The sequence below is a fragment of the Lactuca sativa genome, chromosome 8, assembly GCF_002870075.4.
Source record: "Lactuca sativa cultivar Salinas chromosome 8, Lsat_Salinas_v11, whole genome shotgun sequence".
NCBI lineage: Eukaryota > Viridiplantae > Streptophyta > Magnoliopsida > Asterales > Asteraceae > Lactuca > Lactuca sativa.
Genome location: NC_056630.2, coordinates 62,711,647 through 62,720,845, shown reverse-complemented (window position 1 = coordinate 62,720,845; position 9,199 = coordinate 62,711,647).

Below are 9,199 nucleotides of genomic sequence, written 5' to 3'. Positions count from 1 at the left end.
TATTGGAAGGATTTTGGAATCGTGAGGGCTAAGTTGTAAATTGTGGAGATGCTTTGAAAGGAAATTGGGAAGGAGGGACCAAAGGATTATATTAAGCAAAAGTTGGAATGGAGTGGGATTTAAACCCGGTACACTCCTTCCTCCCTTTTTGGTGGGCAATGCAAACCCTAACCCTAGACACTACTTTAGCTGTTACCATGAGAGCAGGCCACCGCTGCCAGCCCAGTTAAACTCCACCGTCCGCGCACCGCTTTGGTAATGAGCACCACCACTAACCCTGCTGCAGGAGATGCCATGGACAGCCGATTGAAACACCGAGACCGGGTATTGAAGTTGTGATTCGTCGGTGTGCTGGGCGTGAACGAAAAGGAGGTTGCCGGTAAGTCGAAACGCCACCCACCTCCTCTCTCTTTCATTCTTTGCTGTGAATACGACATTGTGAAAGTCGGTTGTGGTCGTCGGTGGACTTAGGTCGCTGTTCCCATGCTTCCGGTCGTCGTCTGCCACCCAAAGTGGCTGAGTTGGATGTGTTTACGTGTTCAGATTGTATTTGTGAGTTTTTGCGTAGGTTTGCTCAGCTAGAAACCAAGGATGGATCTCCACCACCACCGTGAGGTGGTGGCTGCCACCCACTGTCGCCATTCTGCCACCGTTAGCCACCATCTCCAGTGGCGGTGTGTATTTGGGTGCATTTGGACTATTATTTGGAATACTTTTAGTATTGTCTTGGCCTAAAAACACAACCACCACCACCCCACGAGGTGGTGGATGCCACACGGACCGCCGTTGACCACCACTACCCAGGGTGGTGCCCAAGTTATGTAACACAAGTTGACCTAAATACTTAACCGATGGGCTATCGGGCACATGATTGGGTTGAAAACCTAATTATGGTTTAGAAAACCCTAATTTTGGAAATTTGTATTTCGGATTAGTCGGAACCCGCGTTTGGACCATTGGATTTGGAATTTTGAATTACACCCGACCACATTGTATGTTTGGACTAGTGGAGTGGTGGAATTAAGGGATTAAGTCATTAATGGGTTAAGTAGGAACACTTAAACCTAATTGTCATTTTATATGAAAAACCTTAATTGGGTTTAGGTTCTTCTTGGGCCATTTATTGGACTAAGATGCCGTGGGCCTTCATGAGCCAAATAGGAACATATTTATGGACTAAGGAAATTATTGGGATTTAGGATAAGGCCCGTTGGAAAGGCTTGGGCCTAATTTGGAAAATTAGGCCATAAGTGGGCCATAAATGTGCTGGATTATGAGCAAAATATCAATCCTATGGTGCACATGCAAACCCTAAAGCTTTGTGTCTAGGTTTTTCTAATTGAACATGCAATAATCATCCAAAGCTTGTAAACCCTATAAATAGCATACAAAAATCGAAAACTACATCTAATAAACAAGTTAGAATATTACCTTTGATTGTAGCTTGATAACCTTGAGCTTTTGAGAACCTTGCACCTCAAATGCAATGCCTCTAATAGATCACAAACACCAAAGCAATTGGAGAATATTAGAGAGAGAGAGAGAGAGAGGGAAAAGGCTATTTTCGTCTCTAGGAATCCTTCTAGGGTTGTGGTAGCCGAAAATGTGATGCCAAGGGGGTCTTTATATAAGTGAGGGATTAGGGTTTCAGTCAAATACCTAATCTGGTTGCTAAAACCCTAAGCAGCCCATAGGAAACTTCCAGAACCCTAGCCTTGGACGAAATCCTTATGGGCTCCAAGAGGTCTTCAGCCCATTATTGCAATTATCACATAATTATAATAGCAGTTCCCTTAATTCAATTAACCTCTTTTGACCATAAAATTAATTCTAAATTAATTCTTGACCAATGTTAATTAAATAACATGATTTCTCTTTTAATATATTATTCATATAATATATTAATAAATCACTTTTTTTCTCTTTCTCCATTATTCTTCCACTCAAGTTGCTTTGGTGAAGGCAACCCAAAAGGACGATGCTACAACCGGGTCAAGTACATACCAAATATAGTTATGGGCTTAGATAGATAATCTAACAGTCTCCTACTTGGATAAGTCTAATAACTATAAATGCAAGTACAACTTCAAAATCCGATTAGAAATCATAGCTCTCAAAAGCCGCTGTCAAACTCTACACGTCCTTTAGATAAGGGATCGTATAGTCCTCCGTTCTCAAGATATCATGTGGACAATCACATGGAACATAGTCATACTTATTGTCCAACAGTTTGTTTATCAATCTCTAATTTGTCTGACATAGATCTTAATTGAACACATCAATCCAGTCCTGACCAGGCCCAACACATAAGTGAAAAAAAATCATCGAGGGGCCCAAAATATTGCTTTTAACCTTGTAGGATAAAAGGAACAAATAAACTTCGACTTATATGCTTGTACTATTTACTCATCAAATCGTACACGACAATACGTTTTATAACAGTAAGTTAGTGATGCGTTTACACATTATCATTGCACAATCAACTCGTAAACAACAACTAATATATCTAGGTTTAAAGACTATATGATATTATTGTCTCACAATCACTCGTGATTAAATTCCATGAAGTGATTCATGTGAGCGCGGGTTTAATCCAATACTCAAATCGTATTTCATAAGCTCTCATGAACGTTGTAGCAAATGTTTGCTATGTCTAAACGCTTAGACAATCTACAATGCAATTCATGACAGTCTTGATTCACACTTACTTCCAACGTATGATCGACTGTGCATAGTTCAAATAATCTTATTATTTAGGAAGTCAAAACATGCAAAGTGAAACAATAGTAAATAATTAGCACAAGACAGTAACTTTACTTATAAATAAAACTACTTTATTTAATACTCAAATGTTAATTACAATTTATATATTACAAGTTTCTAAAATCTATATAATCACTAAAACTAATATTGTCCTTCAGCCCAATGCTCCTAGTGTGCTGCAAGTGCTTAACCCTACTCAGTGCCTTTGTAAGGGGATCTGATGGGTTCTCCTCTGACGATACCCTCTTAACTACGAGGAGTCCCTCTTCTACCCGATGTCTAATGAAATGATATTTTCTGTCGATATGCCTGGATCTTCCATGATCCCCCGGTTCCTTGGTCAACGCAACCGCACCTTCATTATCGCAGACAATTTCCATAGGCTCCTTTGTGGCCGGTACAGATCCAAGGTCTCCGATGAGGTTCTTTAGCCATATTGTCTCCTTTGACGCTTTGCTCACTGCTATGTACTATGATTTGCACGTTAAATCACCTACGACATCCTGCTTGGAACTTTTCCAAGTCACTGCTCCTCTATTCATGGTAAAGACCCAGCCCGACTGTAAGCGGAAATTATCCCGGTCGGTCTGAAAACTGGTGTCACTATACCTTCTCACTCTCAAGTCATCACTCCTACCGAGGATAAGGAACCATTCCTTAGTCCTTTGTAGGTACTTAAGAATATTCTTTACCGCGGTCCAATGTGCTCTACCAGGGTTCCCTTGATATCTGCTGATCATGCTCAAAGTGAAGGCCACATCAGGGCGAGTAGACGGCATAGCATACATGATTGAGCCAACCGAGGAAGCATAAGGTACTCGGCTCATCTATGCTATTTCGGCTTCGGTTCTCGGGCTTTGAGTCTTACTCAACTTGGTATTGCTTTGGATTAGTAACTCCCCTTTCTTGGAATTCTCCATACTAAAATGTTTTTACACTTTATCCAAGTAAGTACTTTGACTAAGTACTTTTAGTCTCATTCTCATATTTCTTAATATCCTTATCCCAAAAGTATAAGCAGCTTCTCTGAGGTCCTTCATAGTGAAGCACTTCCCAAGCCTGGACTTAACCTCCTGCAGGGTTGGGACGTCATTTCCTATGAGCAGTATGTCATCTACATATAATACGAGAAAGCTAACTATACTCCCAATGGCTTTGACATATACGCAGGACTCATCCTCGCTTCTAGAAAAACCAAACTCTTTGACTTTCTCATCGAAACAAAGATTCCATCTGCAAGACGATTGTTTTAATCCGTAGATGGATTTCTCAAGCTTACACACTCTATTAGGGTGCTCTCCATTGACAAAATCCTCTGGCTGACTCATGTAAACATCTTTAGCCAACTTTCCATTGAGCAAAGCGATTTTGACATCCATTTGCCATATTTCATAGTCATGAAATGTAGCTATGGCTAGCATAACCCATATAGATTTAATCTTCGCTACTGGTGAGAAGGTCTCATCATAGTCAACTCTAGGAGTTTGAGTAAAGCCCTTCGCAACCAATTGTTCCTTATACGTGTGTACTTTCCCATCCATGTCGGTCTTCTTCTAGAAGATCCATTTGCACCCGACCATCTTACGACCTGGCACATTGTCAACTAAGTTCCAAACTTGATTGCCATACATGGACTGAATCTCATTGTGTATACCCTCTTTCTATTTTGCAGACTTCGGGCCTGCCATGGCTTCCTTGTAGTTGTTAGGTTCATCCAAATTTACTAGTGTATTGTCACTAATAAACGTATCACCCATGGAAACCATATAATACGTGTGGCAGACTAACTCTACTGGAACGTCTAAAAGGGAAGGACTCGTCAATTGGTTCAACAGGAGTTTCCTCCTCGGGTTGAGTGCCAGTGTTAGAGGTTCCTTCATTGCTTGATTCTTGAAGCTCTTTAAGATCAATTTGTCTCCCACTGTCGTCTTGGCATATGAGTTCTCGCTCTCGGAAAAACCCTCCCCTCGCAACGAAGACAACATTGTCACTCGGTCTATAGAAGAGATATCCAAAGGACTTCTGCGGATAGCTGATGAAAATACACTGCTCACTACGAGGTTCGAGCTTGTCGTGAGTCTATCGTCTTACGAAAGCCTCGCAACCCTAAACATTAATATGTGCCAATGAGGGAACCTTCCCTATCCACATCTTGTGAGGTGTTTTGGCAACCTTCTTAGTTGGGGCTAAATTAAGGATATGGGTGACAGTCTCTAAGGCATACCCCCAAAATGAGATAGGTAATGAAGTTCAACTCATCATGGAATAAACCATGTCCAACAAGGTTCGATTGCACCTATCAGCCACACCACTCAACTACGGTGTCCTAGGTGGCATCAAATGCGAAACAATTGCCCACTGCTTGAGGTATTCGTAGAATTCAATACTAAGGTACTCACCTCCTTGATTGGATCGGAGCATCTTAATTTTCCTGCCCAGTTGATTCTACACTTCTTCCTTAAACTCTTTGAAATTTCCAAAGGTTTCTGACTAGTGCTTGATTAAGTAGATATACCCATATCTGCTATAATCATCGGTAAAAGTCACATAGAAGCGGTTTGCATCCCGTGTGGTAGATCTAAATGGTCCATATACATCGGTATGTATGAGATCCAATAAACCCTCACCCCTTTCACAAGTACCAGTGAAGGGTGACTTGGTCATCTTTCCAATCAAACAAGACTCGCACGTGTCATCGTCCTTAAGGTCGAATGACTCCAACACTCAATCCTTTTGGAGTTAGGATATGCGCTTCTTGTTGACATGTCCAAGACGACAATGCCACAAGCATGCTTTGTCCAAACCATTGGAAGAATCGATATGCAACACATCATTTCCTAAGTTGTCTACAATCATCACAGTTTCATATATTCCATTATAAGGAAATGCTTCAAAATAGAAAGTACCATTAAAGAAAGCATTAATAGAACCATTTTCATTATTAAACGGAAATCTAAAACCTTATTTATACAAACCATGAAAAGAAATAATGTTTCGTGTCATTTCTGACGAGTAGCAACAATTATTCAAATCTAAACCTAACCGATTACTAAGCACTAAGGAGTAAACTCCAATCTTGGTGACAAGCAAAACTTTCCTATTCCCCATGATCAAGTTTATCTTCCCATGCTCCACATCCCTACTTTTTCTTTGAACCTGCAAATAAGAACAAATGTGAAAACCACATCCTGTATCGAGGACCCAAGACATAGCATGTGATGAGTTATTAGATTAAATAGTATAAATACCTGCGAAGGTGGGCTTTATCTTCCCATCCTTGATATCTTGCAAATACTTCGGGTTAGAAGAAGGAGTAGCACGACAAAATTTGGTTCCACTTGAAGAGGTACCATCGTGAGACTTTCCCTTGTGGCTCTTATAAGGAGCCTTTCTCTTATTTCCTTTTCCTTGCCTAATAGCCAAGATAGGGGCATCGGTAGTAGGAGTTGATGCAATAGATTTGCCTTTTAGACTAATCTCAACAGTCCTTAGCAGGCCTTGAAGCTTGCTTAGAGTGACCTCCTCCTTGATAAGTCATACGAAACTGATCATAACAGGGAGGCAAGGAGTGTAGAATGATATCAATGGCCAGCTCCTCATCGAAGTTGACATTCAACTTCAACAAGCGGTCGACATAGCTCTGCATTTTTTGCAAGTGGGCCGTGATGGACTCTCCATCCTTCATTTTGGTAGTGATCATCGAAGTGATGATCTCGTACCTATCTTGCCTAGAACTTCGATGGTATATTTCCATCAAATCCTTATGCATCTCGAATGGTTATTAGTCCTCGTAGGACTTTTGGAGTTCAGCAGTCATTGTTTCGAGCATAATGCAATGAACCTTCGTAACATCTCGCTCATGAGTTTCGCACGCAAGAATTTCCTCGGGAGTAGCAGTGTTGGTGTCAATCTCCTTCAGCTCCTTGTCGAGAACATACTCTTTGTCCTCATAGCGGGTGACCAATGCGGATGTTGCAGGTCCAATCATTAAAATTTGATCCGTCAAATATCACCCTTCCACACAAGTTCATGAGTGAGAATGAGCCAGAAGGGGTTGAGCCAGACGCGTTGTTGTTTTGAGTAGACATCCGAAAAAGAAAAGAGACAAAGTTTAGATTAGATAAGAATCCCCAGTTAAACATGCAAATGAGAAATTGGGGCTAGGACCCAACAAAATTATTTACAATTCAGAAGAGGGATGTCGTAATATAATTGCTAATAATTTGAAGGTAGGTAAATGACGATTTACCAATTTCCACCATGAAAAACGAAAAAGACAATTAAGTTTTAAATGAATTTAAATTCCTAAATTCTTTTGAGATTTGTTGAACTTTTCAAAGGCATGTTTAAATCTCGATATGCCCTTCAAGTTTGTGACTGAAATACCAAGGATCACAAACAAGGTTTGAATAACCATGCTAATGTACTTGGTAATCTCGATGTCATTTACCACCTAATCAATGTGCCGGTTAGCCACACACGCTCCATTGACCTATGATAAACATCGAGTTACCCTTTGCCACCCTTAATAATCCCAAATTAGTGTGTCAGTTATCCGCAGGACTTCAGCAATGCCAGGTGAGTCTCCTCACCGTACCAATAGGTCTAAGGCACCAAGGCCGATCCATTTGTTTTGTTGAGATGATTTTTGTAAATGTACTATTGATACATTATGTATTTATGTGAAGACCATGTAGGGGTTCCCAAGGCAATTAGTTATATATTGTATGCTAGTTGATTGTGTGGTATTTTGGTATGCTAGTTGTCTTTGTGATACTTGCATGGAAGACCTCCGCAGGGGGGGGGGGGGGGTTCCGAGGCAGTTTGATATAAGGCTATGTGGGGGTTCCCATGGCATTCCAGGCTAATACCATGTGGGGGTTCCCATGGCAGTGAGCTAAGACCATGTGGGGGTTCCATGGCATCTGGTGTAAGACCATGGAGGGTTTCTGTGGCACCTTTATATGTTTGTTTGTATGGCTTATAGAGTTTGCATATGTGTACTATTAATTGATTATGTGTTATGATGGTCTAACGTTTGTATGGAAGACCCCGAGCAGTAGTTAAGACCGCGTGGGGGTTCCCAAGAGAGGTGCTTGAGACCATGTGGGGGTTCCCATGGCAGTGGGATAAGACCATGTGGGGATTCCAGTGGCACCCATTTATGACCTTGGAAGGTTTCTAAGGCTTCCTTATATGTTTATATGCATGGCTTGTGTAGTTGAAATGATTTATGTGATTATGTGTATAAGACCTTGGAGGGTTTCCATGGCTCCCTTATATGATTGTGATCGCCTATGTGATTGATATAGTTTATGCGGTTATGTGGATTATATGGGGTATGCTCTGGTAAGTCACTATGTTTCGTGCTTACAGTTTTGTTTATGGTTTTAGGTATCATTATTTTGGAAAGGAAGGGCTCAGCTTGATCGCAACGCACACACCTATGTTTTCCGCATTATGTGATTTTGGGATGAACTCTGATAAATGTTTTAATTAATCATGGTTTGGAATGTATGGATTTATAAGTTATCTATGTTTTGACTGTATTCAAAAATGAAATTTTTACTCTAGATTTTTGGGTCGTTACAACAAAAGACAACGAAATAGATGGGGCGAGATCAACAGTTTTGGATCCTAGAACTTGACGGGTAGATGTAACACCCAGATATCATGTGTATTCTTTTTGACCCACAAGAATAGCTATGTTGAAAATGTGGTTCTTATGCCAAGTGTACATGGGGCATACGCTTGTCATAGTTTATTAAAGTGGTTTGTGTGTGTGAGTACACTGAGCATACTAATACGTACATGACAGGTGAGCAAACCCTAATTTATAGGTTTTGAGCACTATTTAAAAATCCTTATTCCTCAAAATCCTTTCCGCTTTCAGCCTCCATCCTCCCAAATCGTTCCTTGCAAACCCTAACCCATTGTGTGAGCCTTATTAAGCTTGAGAGTGTATTTTTGTGCTACTGAAAGAAGAATAATGAAGTGGAACCATCTAGGAAGCTCAAGGCAACCTAGATCCAAAAGCATCTCACCCACAAGCATCCCTTGAAGGTATAAAGCTTGGAAGTTCATGAATGATTTCCTTGGATCTTGCTAGTTCTTAAGTTTTTATGCATTTTGGTCCCAAAATCTTGGTGTTCATGAGTTTGGCTTACTCTAAACCATAAAACCTCTCCTTTCAGACGTTTTTTTAGTGTTAAGAATCATAAAAATGTGGTCTCGGTCCCTTTCTTCCCTCCATGCTAGAGTTTTTGTGCTAGAGTTTATGTTTTAAGTTAGGGTTTTGATTTTTGGACCACTACTAGTCATGGAAAACCATAAAGTTGGAAACATGGTGTCTTAATGGAATAAGCACTTAATGAATGAAAATGAAATTGGATGAGTACAATGGGCGTACTGGTGGTACGCTAAACGTAACCCCGTA